Here is a 14,531-nt window from a genome sequence, read left to right as displayed (position 1 = left end):
TGTACCCAGCCATATGCAAATCAGTCTTTTTATTTTTTAATATTTTTATTGAGAGTTCAAATATAGCAATACAATACAATTGAAATCCAATTAACACAGTACGAGGAAGGAAAATACTGAAAAACATTCATACAAATTGTCGTTTTAACATTTAAGTTATAAAGTGCAAGGTTGTGCAAGATCAGACAATTATTAAACTGGTTCGAATAACCAAAAGATTTTGTTTGGAATTGAAAGAATACATAACATACATATATAATAAATGTTTTCACATTTAATATTCCAAAGCTAAGTTCTAAAGTGCAGCGTGCGGAGGTAGAACCATCGTAATAGACTAATAAATATTTTCATTAAAGCATAAATCAGGTTAAGTAATAACAGGACAAATCTAAACATCAAACACACTCCAATATTTCTCATATTTTTTGAGAGCCCCTGATCTAAGGGCATATTTTTTCTCCCTGCCCTGGATTCGCTGTAATTTTACCTTCCATGCCTGGAAGGATGGGGCAGAATCTGTTCTCCAGGACTGTAATATAAGGGATTTAGCTATTAGAGAAGCTATAAAAAGGGGCTCATCATATTGGGTGTGGAAAGGAGAGCAGCCTATGAGGGGAATTAGGTCGTTGAATATAATATTTGTTTTAAGGACGATTGAAAGATATTTTTCTATTTCCTTCCTGGATTTTTGGACACTCCCAGATAATATGTTTCCATGTGCCTTTTTCTTCACATCGAAAGCATTTGTCGGCTACGAGGGGGAAGATATCATGTAAAAAGGACGGGGTTCTATATATTAACCATTTATTGTAGAATTGCATACGTTTAAAGTTTGCTCCTCGAAAGATGGTTTTATTAAATTTGTTTATTTTGTCCCAAACCTGTTGATTAATTATAATATCTTCCCTTTTTTTCCATAGTTCAATTATCTTGCTGTAAAAGTCCTGATCCTTACTTTCTATTAATATTTTAATCCAGATACTCATTTTCTTTTGTGTTTTATTATTGAGGGTAGTGGAAATATTTTCTTTGTGGAATAAATTTCCTATATTGAGTTCCCTAAGTTTTGGACTTATCGTAATAAATGACCAGTTCAGAATTGTGTGCGAGTGAATTAACATGCAAATCAGTCTTGACTCTGCTCCCCATGGGAACAGTCCAGCCAGAACTGCCAGGCCAGGTCCTCCCTAAACCAGAACCAAGAATCCTGGGACCGGTTTGGGGTGTTACCTCTCATTAGCAAGGCAAGCCTGAATCCAGTTACATAGCCAGCTCAGGACAAATGTCTGGGCATACCCTTCCCACATGGGGCGACAAATGCCAAAAGAACAGATGATGGACAGATTTCTGAACAAATCAAACATTCATCCCTAGACACAGATCTGGGTTAAATCCATTGTTAGGGAGGACCTAGCCTGGTCGTTTGAGCTGGACTGTGGAGCAGGGTCAAGGCTGATTTGCATATGCCCGGGTCCAAGCTTATCTGGAATGGTATATTGAGCAAAAAACGTGATGGTTTTAGGTCCAGATCTCTGTACTGGTGTGGTAAATAAATAATTAATTACCGGTTCTGTTTTTCAGGATACTCATATAAACAGATAGCTCAATAAATAAGAGTCAAGATTCGAGGTAGCTGGAGTTTACAGGCTTTAATCAGGCATAAAGGACAGGAACAGGACAGCCTGCATGGGAATGGGATGGCAGCTGCTGGGGGCAGGATCTGGAAACGATGCCCTAACTTTTAATAACAGTGCACAATATATATAGTTAAACAAATACATTACATTCAATACAGTAGGCGTAGCAGTAGGCGTGGTTTGTAGCAGTCGCGAAAGATAAGGCATAAAGTGGGTGTAACGAGAGGCGTGTACAGGGCGTATACATAGACATGTGATGTAAACGTAACAGAATATGTCATAAACGGGGCGGAAACATGGAGGGGGCTACCTGAGCGGCTGGGACCTTTAACCTAGTGGTGCGCGCAAACTGGCAATGACGTGTTACCAGGAGGAACTGGGGGCTATGACTTCTGCGCTAGAAGAGGAGACTAAAGTCTGGAGTGTCAGAGCGACATGTACCCAGGCATATCTAGTATCCGGTGTTTAGAGAACATGTTGATAGAATCCAAAAGTTATCAGGGCAAAGGCTACTTGATACTAAGACTGGTGCATGCATTATTCTACATGTAGTTCGTGTGCGAGGAATATTCTATGAATATTAATACAGTATTTCTCTTACATGGAGACATAAAGGCTAGACCATGACGGAAACTATTGATGCGATTCAGTAGCTTAGGAATGCAGATTAGGAGGGCTGGACTGATAACTGGAAGCATAACATACTCTTGGCAGACTGGGAGGCAGAGCCAGGCCGGGCCGGGCACTGCGAGGCAAGAAAGTAAGTGAAGGGTCAGGGATACAGGTGGGGGCTGTATCGCTCCTTGGAGGGTTCAGGAAACAGGAGCTGAATCTGAGTCCGGGCCCTTTTGAGGCCTAGAAACGGGGACAATTCAATGATTTAACGTGCACACTGTAAAATGTGGCAACGTAGGTTTGCATAGGCCTAATATTCGTTGCTTTCACGAAGACTGGAAACTGGCATACTAGAGATGGACACAACTGTAATTGCGTCTTTAATCGATCATAGGGAATACATATGCATATTGATCATGCACATATAACATAAGATGGGGAACACGTAGGCACATATAACATGGCAAAATTTACTTTTCCACATTCCCTCCTTGTGCCCTACGTTTCCATCAGGAAACATCAATATTCATGATACCATCTATCATTTCATATAGCATCATTTGCTCGTCTCGAATTGTCTTGGAACGGGATTTAGGACTAGGAATACAAGAGGTAGCACAAATGCCGCAAATCGCAGGGCCACATTGTATACAGAGGCAGCAACTGAATATGATCATTACTGCAATACCTAGGAATGACAATACTTTCCATCCCCAGGCAGATATAATACTCCAGAGCCAACCGGACCATGTCCAGGTGCCTGGATTCTGGTGTAACTGATGGGCAATTTTATGAAGTCTGATTATAGCTGAATAAACAGACGGCGCGTTATTAGGAATGAAAATGCAGCAACTAGATCCGATGACTCTACATGCTCCTCCTCTATCGGCCAGTATGACGTCAAGAACGAGACGATTTTGGAGCACGACAAATCTCATAGCAGATTGCTCTTCAGTTAAGTTACCTAGAGCAGAAGTAGTCTCATTCACTACTGCTTCAAGGGTTCTGGTTAGTCTACGTATTAACTTACTATTCTGGACAGGTCCTATAAAGAAGAAGAAATCTTTATTGAAATCTTGATATTGTTCTAGAGTAGTTTCAGTTTGATCGACAATCGGGGACTCGGTCTCCCTTTTATGTCTGACGTGTACTAGATGTGTGTTTCTGTGATAATCAGATGGGGCTAGAAAAACTGGTGGCAGTAGGAAGGTGTGAAGGGGCAGAGCCTACCTCCAGGTCGCAGCGACCCCGTACGAACGCCCATAAGGGCTACAGCACTAACCTGCCGCCCAAACCGGCTACACCTCTCTCTGTCTCCCTGCAGGTACCGACAGCATCGCCGACGCCCAGCGGACCGGAAACGACCTGGAACAACCCCGGAAGTGCAACGGCCACTAAAGGACCGGAAGTGACCCTGCATGACCCCGGAAGCCTTTCCTCAGCGACCCGAGGGGATCGTATAAAGACCGGCAACACAGAGGTGGATGGATCCCCAGCGGTGGACTCGTGGCAGGAGTTGGCGAGACGCGAAGGATCAGCGACGGAGGTTGTAGGAGAGCGGACGCGAGGAGAGAGCGAAGAAGAGGAAGAACTGTGGTGCGAGGATTGGTGGCATCCTCAGGAGGTGGCTGGAAAGCGGCCGTAACTCGGATGAGAGTTACGGCGGGGCACGTGAGTAATCTGTTATCATTCTCCGTGTTTTCCCCACCTTGTGTAATTAGTGTAAATAGTGTAAATCTTGTACAGATATCACGCGCACCCGCACTGTGTAATATAGTCACCCCCGCACTGTATGATACCTACCACCCCCCCCCTCCCTTCACGACAACCACTCTATTCCGACACCTCCCTTTTCTTTCCCGTCTTACCCTACCCTGTTCTCCTCCCCCACCGTCTATTTCCATCCCTACACTCCCGGTGCCGGTGACAGTCATCTAAGTTCCGTGTGCTTTGGAACTAACTGCCCTGTGTCTTTCTCACTTACCTCCGAGGGACACCCCAACGCCCGCCAGCAGGAAGGAGATCCCCAGCCCGGTGGAGGAAGACCTACCTGTGTTCCCCTCTTCGGACCCCCTCTCGAGGACCCGGAACAGGACCAGCAAGCCGTATACCCGGACACCGTGCCCAAGGATTTGACTTCCTCTGTATCTAATAAAATCCTTGCTAACCATAGCACACTACATTCGGCCTCCACGCCTGTTATTCCGGCCCGCACACCCCCACACCCCACAAGTGGTGTCAGAAGTGGGATCGCCCGGGAGCATGGAGGCCGCCGTCAAACAGCTGGCCGAGGGCCAGGATCTCCTCGGCAAACTGATGGAGAGGTTTTTGAAAACCGCAGAAGATGACAGGGGCCAATTGCACGACGTCCTGAAGGGACAGGGCACAGCCCAGGACCAGGCCCTGGAAAAATTGACCACCGTCATGGGGCAGCAGAGACCAATGGCATCATTACCCTCGGTAGTCCTGCAGAAGTATGTGGCTGGCGAAGATCCAGACTTTTTCTTCACTAACTTCGAACGGCTTGCTCAGGCCGCTGCCTGGCCCGCAGATCGATGGGGCCATTACCTAGGTCCCCTACTAACAGGGGAACTGCAAGCAGCCTATCAGCAGGCCAACATCCAGGGACAGACTCCCTATGCGGATATAAAAAAATGCATCCTGGAACGTCTGGGGATAGATGACGAAACCTACAGGGTTAGACTCCGCCAGGCCAAGGAGGGACCCCAAGAGAATCCCCGGGCTTTGTCGTTCAGGATACAAGACTTGGCCGACCGATGGCTCAAACCTGCAACCTCAAGTAAGGCTGAAATAATGGCCAAGATATACCTCGAACAATATCTGGCTTCCCTACATCCCGCTACGCAGAAGTGGGTACGCCAACATGCCCGTTTGACTCTTGACAGTGCTGTCGAAATAGCCAGTGCCTATAATCGAGCACAGGAAGGCCAGCGGGCGAGGGAGGAACACCCAAACCCCCTAAGTCGGGGCAACAATCCCAGGCCAACAAGACCGCCTCCGGTGCAAAGAAAACCAGAATTAGCCCCACTGATGCCTTACCCGGTCATGCCCAGACCACCGCCACCAGGACCACAATGTTACCATTGTGGTGGATATGGACACATTGCCCGCATATGCCCTCAGAAAGAAGAACCCATGGAGATCGGCTTGACGAGAAATTATGTGTGTCTCACCACCGAAACAACCCCTCCACCCTTCAGGTGTCCCGTACAGATTTACGGACAAAGGATGATGGCACTTGCGGATACCGGATGTCGCCACAGTGTTCTGCGTCCCCAGGAACTACCTCACGCCGTGGGACCCGTGACCGGGTCCGTGGCCATCAAATGTGTCCACGGAGACACCAAATGCTACCCGACCACACAAGTACGTGTACAACATCCTACGGACCCAGGAAGCTTGTTGACAGTCGGTTTGGTTCCCAACCTACCCGAACAGGCTATTCTGGGGAGCGACTATAGTGGTCTTCCGCATCTCCTCCAAGACACCACAGACTCTTTGAAGAAATGGTGGGCAGAGGCTCCCTTTTCCCGTGATTCCCCTGCTGCCGTCGAGACACCCAAACCCCGGAAGACCAAGGCCCAAAGGAAAAAGGAAAAGAGGGGGTTCGCTCTGGCCTGCCCAGCACAGGTGGACCCTCATCCATGGGAAACCGATCGGGAATTCAGAGCTGCCCAACAAGAAGATCCAGTGTTGCAGGATGCTTGGGGTCGGGCACTCCCCGATGAAGACCCCTTACACGTAGGTCCCTACTTCTTCATACGGAATGGACTATTGTATCGCAAAGGAGGAGCCCAGGCCAATACTCAACTGCTTATCCCGGGGTTGTTCCGTGAGAAAGTTTTGTTTCTGGCGCACAGTCATCTGTTAGGTGGGCATTTCAGTGATGAAAAGACAGGAGAAGCGATCCTAGAGAAGTTCTACTGGCCCGGTGTGTACGCGCAGATTAAACGCTATTGTCGGGAATGCCCGGTGTGCCAGAAAACCAGCCGGTACCGACCACCGAGAGCTCCCCTACACCCCCTCCCTCTGATAGATATCCCCTTCACTAGGGTGGGGATGGACATTATAGGCCCCCTGTTACCCTCCAAAAGCGGCTGTAGGTACGCCTTAGTAGTAGTGGACTACGCCACCCGATTCCCTGAAGCAGTGCCTCTCCGTCAGCCAACCACCCAGAACATAGCCAAAGCGCTTATTGCCATATTTTCCAGGGTGGGGTTTCCCCGCGAGATTCTAACCGATCAAGGCACCCCCTTTGTCTCCTCCCTCATGCGCCAAGTCTGTTCCAAACTGGGGATCAAACAGATAAGAACATCAGCATACCACCCCCAGACGGACGGCTTGGTGGAACGCTACAACGCCACGCTAAAGACCACCTTGAAAAAACTTTTGGGTCTCGAGAGCAAAAGATGGGAGGAAATGTTACCCTTGGCCCTTTTTGCCATCCGGTGCAAGGCACAAAGTAGCACGGGTTATTCGCCCTACGAACTGCTCTATGGTCGCGCCCCCCGAACTCTTTTGGACATGGCTCGTGAGGCCTGGGAAGCCGAACCTGATCGGACCCGTCCTCTCCCCGAATACGTCAACAACCTGAAGACCCATTTAGGAGAGATCCGAGAGATTGTGAGACAGAATCTACTGGCCGCTCAAACGTCTCAAAAACAACAATACAACAAAGGAACCAAACTCCGGTCCTTTGTTCCCGGGGAGTTGGTCCTGTTGCTCCTTCCCTCCTCGGACCATAAGTTGCTAGGACAATGGCAGGGTCCATTCACCGTCACCAGACAAGTGACTCCCGTGACATACGAAGTCCAAATAGACGCCACCAGGGGGTCCACCCAGATATACCATGTCAATCTCCTAAAGAAGTGGGAGGGTCCTCGACCCGTCTTGACTGGTGTTAGCCCCCTCCCCTTTGAATGCTGCTTTGATACAGAGCTATCTGAGAGCAAGAAAAGAGACCTCTGCCAGACCCTGTCCCCCGTGCAAACCGTGTTTTCCTCCCTCCCAGGACACACTGCAGTAGTGGAGCATGCCATCCATACCGAACCGGGGAAAATAGTCAGGCAGCGTCCGTATCGTGTCCCAGAAGCTCGAAGAGCAGTCATACAAGAGGAAACCAATCAAATGTTAAAGATGGGCATCATTGAACCCTCCCGTAGCGACTGGAATTCGCCCATAGTCCTAGTACCAAAGCCCGATGGTTCTACCAGGTTTTGTATCGATTTTAGGGAGGTAAACAAAATCTCAGCCTTCGATTCCTACCCCCTACCTCGGGTAGACGAGATGGTAGAGCGCATCGGAAGGGCCCAGTATATAAGCACCCTCGACCTCTGCAAGGGATACTGGCAGATTCCCTTGAGAGCCGAGGATAAACACAAAACAGCATTTTCCACCCCAGAGGGACTGTTCCAGTTTAGAGTTATGCCCTTTGGCCTTCATGGAGCCCCAGCAACATTTCAACGGGCCATGAATCAGGTTCTACAGCCCCACTCCCACTACTCGGGTGCGTACCTAGACGACATAGTCATCTACAGTGACACCTGGGAGCAACATCTGTCTCATGTACGAGCAATCGTAACCTCCCTAGGTGCCTCTGGCTTCACCATAAATCCCTCCAAGACCACGTTAGCTGCCCAAAGCGTAAAGTACCTGGGATACCTGCTGGGGGAGGGACATATTCGGCCACAAGACAGCAAGGTCAGGACCATCCAGGACATTCCCTTTCCCCAAACTCGTAAAGATCTCCGAGCGTTCCTGGGTATGCTGGGATATTACAGGAGATTTATACCTAACTTCTCCCATACGGCAGCCCCCTTGACGGATCTCCTAAAGAAAGCAACGAAAACGGAGGAGATCCTCAAACAACCAACCCCCTTGTTGTTACAGGCCTTTCATCTCCTCAAACATTCCCTGACCTCAGAACCCGTGCTGATGAGTCCTGACTATTCCAAGCCCTTTATATTGCAGACCGATGCGTCAGACCAAGGTTTGGGGGCAGTGTTGTCCCAAAAGGACGAATCAGGGGCGGAAAAACCCGTTCTATACCTAAGCAGGAAGTTGTTTCCCCGTGAGACCAATTATTCAGTGGTAGAAAAAGAAGCCCTCGCCATTAAGTGGGCAATCGAAAGCCTCCGGTATTACTTGGAGGGGCGGGAATTCATTCTATACACGGATCATGCCCCTCTTGAATGGATGGCGCGTAACCGGGGTAATAATGATAGAGTACTCAGGTGGTTCCTCTCTCTCCAACCTTTTCGCTTCCGAACCTTACATCGGAAAGGGCAGGAACAGGGTAACGCGGACTATCTCTCCCGGTACCCACCAAACCTAACCCCTACAAGAAACAATCCTAGGGAAAGGGGATGTGAAGGGGCAGAGCCTACCTCCAGGTCGCAGCGACCCCGTACGAACGCCCATAAGGGCTACAGCACTAACCTGCCGCCCAAACCGGCTACACCTCTCTCTGTCTCCCTGCAGGTACCGACAGCATCGCCGACGCCCAGCGGACCGGAAACGACCTGGAACAACCCCGGAAGTGCAACGGCCACTAAAGGACCGGAAGTGACCCTGCATGACCCCGGAAGCCTTTCCTCAGCGACCCGAGGGGATCGTATAAAGACCGGCAACACAGAGGTGGATGGATCCCCAGCGGTGGACTCGTGGCAGGAGTTGGCGAGATGCGAAGGATCAGCGACGGAGGTTGTAGGAGAGCGGACGCGAGGAGAGAGCGAAGAAGAGGAAGAACTGTGGTGCGAGGATTGGTGGCATCCTCAGGAGGTGGCTGGAAAGCGGCCGTAACTCGGATGAGAGTTACGGCGGGGCACGTGAGTAATCTGTTATCATTCTCCGTGTTTTCCCCACCTTGTGTAATTAGTGTAAATAGTGTAAATCTTGTACAGATATCACGCGCACCCGCACTGTGTAATATAGTCACCCCCGCACTGTATGATACCTACCACCCCCCCCCCCTCCCTTCACGACAACCACTCTATTCCGACACCTCCCTTTTCTTTCCCGTCTTACCCTACCCTGTTCTCCTCCCCCACCGTCTATTTCCATCCCTACACTCCCGGTGCCGGTGACAGTCATCTAAGTTCCGTGTGCTTTGGAACTAACTGCCCTGTGTCTTTCTCACTTACCTCCGAGGGACACCCCAACGCCCGCCAGCAGGAAGGAGATCCCCAGCCCGGTGGAGGAAGACCTACCTGTGTTCCCCTCTTCGGACCCCCTCTCGAGGACCAGGAACAGGACCAGCAAGCAGTATACCCGGACACCGTGCCCAAGGATTTGACTTCCTCTGTATCTAATAAAATCCTTGCTAACCATAGCACACTACATTCGGCCTCCACGCCTGTTATTCCGGCCCGCACACCCCCACACCCCACAGAAGGCAATGTAACATGTTCCATCCCAATCGAGGGGCAGACGAACATATGCGGTCTGACCACAAACAAAATAAGAATGACGTGAGGCTTTGAAAATAGATTTCCCACTGTCACCATACTCGACAGTAGTAGTACAATCACTATGTCCTACATGTGCGGAACCATTCTTTCTGACACATAATTCGCCTTTGACTGGTAGTACTGAAATAGCAGGCAAATCTGGAGTGGTATCAGACTGAACATTCAGGACCATAAAATTCGAAGAATAATTACCTAAATTATAAACTTCATTTTCTAGATCTAACCCTGTTCTATGGGGGAGACCTTGCTTGTCTGGAAAACATGTTCGATTCAGAAGGGACATATCATTGGAGGATGACGTTAACGTGGACCATGCTCCACACGAACCATTATGTGAAAACGGATAAGGAAAGAGTGGCAGAACTCCCTTCGGTGTCTGGAAAGGGGGAAGTCGACCACACACCCAACAATTAGTGGCATTGCTGGTCTGGTGTGAATAGTGTAACATTCTAATGAATGTATTATTTCGCATAGCAAGACGATAGGATAGCTCGTGAGGAGGCAGATCACTAAATGTGTGCTCTACTGTAGCATTAGCAAACTTATTTACATGAGAAATTGGAAAACATAAATGTAATGCATAACTTGTGCAGGTAACCATTAAACTCACATATAATAGAAAACTTAGAATAATGATACATCTTATAGAGTTTTGACTAACTCTCTCACTATGGGGGTCTATCTCATACATGTCAGAAACCTGTCTAACCGTTTCACCCGAGAGGGACTTAGACAATTAAACTGGCTGACTTATTTTACTAGACCTGAGTTTCAATTTATACTCCTGCTGCGGAGTTTTCTCTAACAGAGGAACTTTACGTTCAGAATCAAGTTCAGAGTCTCTTTTTAGGCAGTCTTTAGATTTTTGGCAGTCCTTTGCAAATGTTTTTTCACGAATTCCATGGAATTTCTTGATATGGGACAGATGGACCCAGCCTTTTCTTCCTTCCAACTTGGCCGCGGTCCTTGTAGTTAACAAGACTAGACGTGGCTCCTTCCAGCGGGGCTCCAATGGACTTGAACGATCAAAGTTCCTGACCAATACGAGGCTTCCTGGAATGACTTCATGCGGTTTCACCTCAGTATTGTCTGGAAATGCGGCGGCAACCTGTGAACGACAAGAGTGTAGGGCAGACATCAAGGAAGCTAGGTAATCTGTCAGCATATTACTGGAAACATCTGTAATACTGCGGGGTCTAGGTGTACCCCACATGTTTGGGGGGCGGCCGAATACGACCTCATACGGGGACAGACCTGATCTAGAATGTGAAACCATTCGCATATAAAATAATGCAACTGGCAGGGCAACTAGCCAGTCTACACCTTTCTCTTTACATGTCTTGGCAATACGGATTTTCAGGGTTTGATTATGTCTCTCTACGAGACCGGCTGCTTCAGGATGGCGCACACAATGGAACTTCCACTGGTACCCTAACAAAAGGGAAACATGTTTCATAAGCTCAGATGAAAATGGCTGGCCGTTATCTGAATACACGACTCTAGGGAGTCCATAGCGGGGAAAGAATTCACGAACCAACTGCCTGGCAGTGGTCGCTGCTGTGTAATCTGGGACTGGATATGCTTCTGTCCACCTGGACAAAGCGCATACAACTACAAGGACATACTTGAAACCTCGACATCGCTCCATCTGAATATAATCCATCTGGAGGACTTCAAAAGGGTGGTCAGGAGGTTGGAATCCACCTTGTTCCACTGGGACACTTTTACCTGGACTGAACTGACAACATATCATACAAGTACGGACTTTCTGCTTGGCTGCAGCTCGTAAATGCTTGTTGAACCAAAGGTTCTGGATACTATCTAACATAGCTTTTTCTCCTAGATGTGCTGGACTATGTGTGGTATTAATAATTACTTGAACCATAGAGTCGGGGAGAAACCATGTGGCTTTTCCCTTCGTCACCCATCCCTGATCTGTCTGGACCCCTCCTTGTTCGGACCATTTCTTGATTTCTTCGGGAGTGGCATGTAACTATATGTCTATGACATCTTGTGTAGGGTCCTTAACTGTCATACAAGTAGTCGGATCTGGAGTGAGTGTCTGTGTCGTGTTAACTGGAATGTCTGGGGTCTGAGCTGTAAGCTTGGCTGTTCGATCTGCTAGATCGTTACCTTGGGAAATGATGTCAGTAACTTTCGTATGTGCCTTGCACTTCATGATAGCAATAGCTGTCGGTAAATGTATTGCATCTAACAGAGCTTGAATGAGGAGACCATGCTGAATCTTGGTTCCATGAGAAGTCATGAAACCTCTCTCCTGCCAGAGCACTCCAAAGTTGTGTACAACTCCGAATGCATAACGTGAATCTGTATATATGTTTACTTTCTGGTTCTTGGCACGTATGCAGGCTTGGGTCAGAGCAACGAGCTCTGCTGCTTGAGCAGACAGGGTGTCAATACGGTGTGTTTCTATAACTTCGGTTTCAGTAGTCACTGCATACGCGGCTACTAATTCTCCTGTACTAGTTCTCATACATGAACCATCCACATAAAGTGTCAGGTCGGGATTAGGTAATGGAATATCTGTCAGGTCTTGTCTTGGCTTTGTCATAGTGTTAACAACTTCCACACAGTCATGTGTGGCAGGATTTGAAGTAACTGACGGTAACAGTGTAGCAGGATTTAGAATGTTGCAGCGTCTGATCTCTATGTGTGGCTGGAACAGTGTATGTTCATAACCTGTTAAACGTGCAATTGTCAAGTGCTGAGTCTGTGTTCGGTTTAAAAGAACTTCCACGAAGTGTGGAACTTGTACTGTCAGGGAGTGTCCTAATACTATGGAATCACTTTGTCTGATAGCTAGAGCTGTAGCTGCAACTGACTTGAGGCACGCAGGCAGAGCCTGGGCTACTGGATCTAATGTGCTCGAAAAATAAGCACAGGGCTTGTACTGTCCGGCTTGATCTTGTGTGAGAACAGATAATGCAGTACCATCACGTTCTGTGACAAAAAGTGTAAAAGGCTTACTGTAGTTCGGTGTAGCTAGAACAGGTGCTTGGCATAAGGCTTTCTTTAATTCATTAAAAACAAGTGTATGTTCCTGGGTCCAAGGGAGGACAGTCGATACGGCTGCCTCCTGTGTCGTTAACTGTATCAGTGACTTAGCTAGAAATGCATACTGAGGAATCCATTGTCTGCAGTAAGAAGTGAGGCCAATAAAAGCTCGTACCTCCTTCTGTGTCTTGGGCTGTGGAAGACTCGCTATTAACTGGATACGGTCTGGTGTCAACTGCCTACCCCACTTGGACAGTAAGTGGCCTAAGTAGATCACTTGCTGGACACAGAATTGAAGCTTCGAAGGGGACACCTTGTGCCCCTGCTCGGCCAGAAAATACAGGACTGTAAGTGACGCACGCTCGCAGTCACGTTCAGAACGGGCTGTGATCAGTAGATCATCGACATACTGGAGCAGGGCAGTGTCAGTTGGCATGTGAATATTGTCTAGTTGTCTCTTAAGTGCTTGACTGTAAATACTAGGGCTTTCTGTGAAACCTTGAGGAGCTCGTGTGAATTTATAGCTCCTTCCATTTAAACAAAAACCGAAAAGGTACTGGCTATCTGGATGGATGGGGACACTGAAAAATGCGTTCTTGAGGTCGATAACAGTGAAAAATGTAGCTTCAGAATCAATGGCTGTCAATAGGGATGAAATATCTGGGACTACTGGATACTGAGGTATGATACATTTATTAAGCTCTCGAAGGTCAATCACTAATCGATATACTGGAGGTGCACTTGGATCAGTACGTTTCATGACTGGAATGATAGGAGAATTACATACATTGGAGTCAGTTTCTACAACCACTCCTTGAGCAATAAGCTCGTCAATAATTTTGGATAAGGCTGCTACAGCCTCAGGTGGCAATCTGTACTGTCTGATTCGTGGCAAAACTATACCTTGTTTGAGAGTCACACGATGGGGTGTGATTTGCATAAAACCTACATCAGTTGGACCTTGCGCCCATAAATGCTGCGGCACATTCAAAAGTCTTGGATCAAAATCACGTAATACATAGTGACCTTTGAAGTCTCTCAAAAACAATCGGACTCCTTCTGGGGAACAGCAAATCACTGCACCTAATTCTTTTAACGTCTTGATGCCTAACAAATTCTCGGGACATGATTTCGTAAGTAATAAATCAGTAGTTCGGGACAATGGACCAACTTCTAGAGAAACTGGTTTTGAAATCTCGTTCACAATAGGCTTTCCTGAAAATCCAAGGGAAACATTTCTAGAGCCTGAGAGCGGAGCCCCTGGAACCTCGTCATGACTGATAGTAGTCCTACTTGCCCCTGTATCAATCAGAAACTTTCTGTCTTTCCCTAATACTTGACTGTGTACATAGGGACCCTCTTGATCTACAGGTATCTCGATGAGAGGCAAGCCTACCTCCCTCTCTAGGCTGTTTCATGAATACTGTTGATACTCTGGATACTCTGACTGGGCATACTGGTACATCTGCTGTGTAACATGCTGTGTTGCAGCGATAGGCTGCGGTGCTGGAACTGTCTGTTGTGCATTCTGTGGTGACTGAGAAGTCTGTGAAACTTGTTCTTGTCTAGGCGGACGTGGTCTTTCTTTAGTTTTACCAGTAGCTATATTGTGTTTCAGAACTGCACACTCGTTTATAAAATGACCTGGCTGTTTACAATAATTGCAGGTCCCTTTAACGGGAGCTGCAGGATGACTGGCTTGATTCGGACCCCTCTTCTGACTGTCTTGTGGAACAGATTGTGCAACTAATACTTTCATTTTCGTGTCTTTCAT

Source organism: Lissotriton helveticus, chromosome 12 (assembly GCF_964261635.1).
Source record: "Lissotriton helveticus chromosome 12, aLisHel1.1, whole genome shotgun sequence".
Lineage (NCBI taxonomy): Eukaryota > Metazoa > Chordata > Amphibia > Caudata > Salamandridae > Lissotriton > Lissotriton helveticus.
This window is presented reverse-complemented; position numbering follows the sequence as displayed.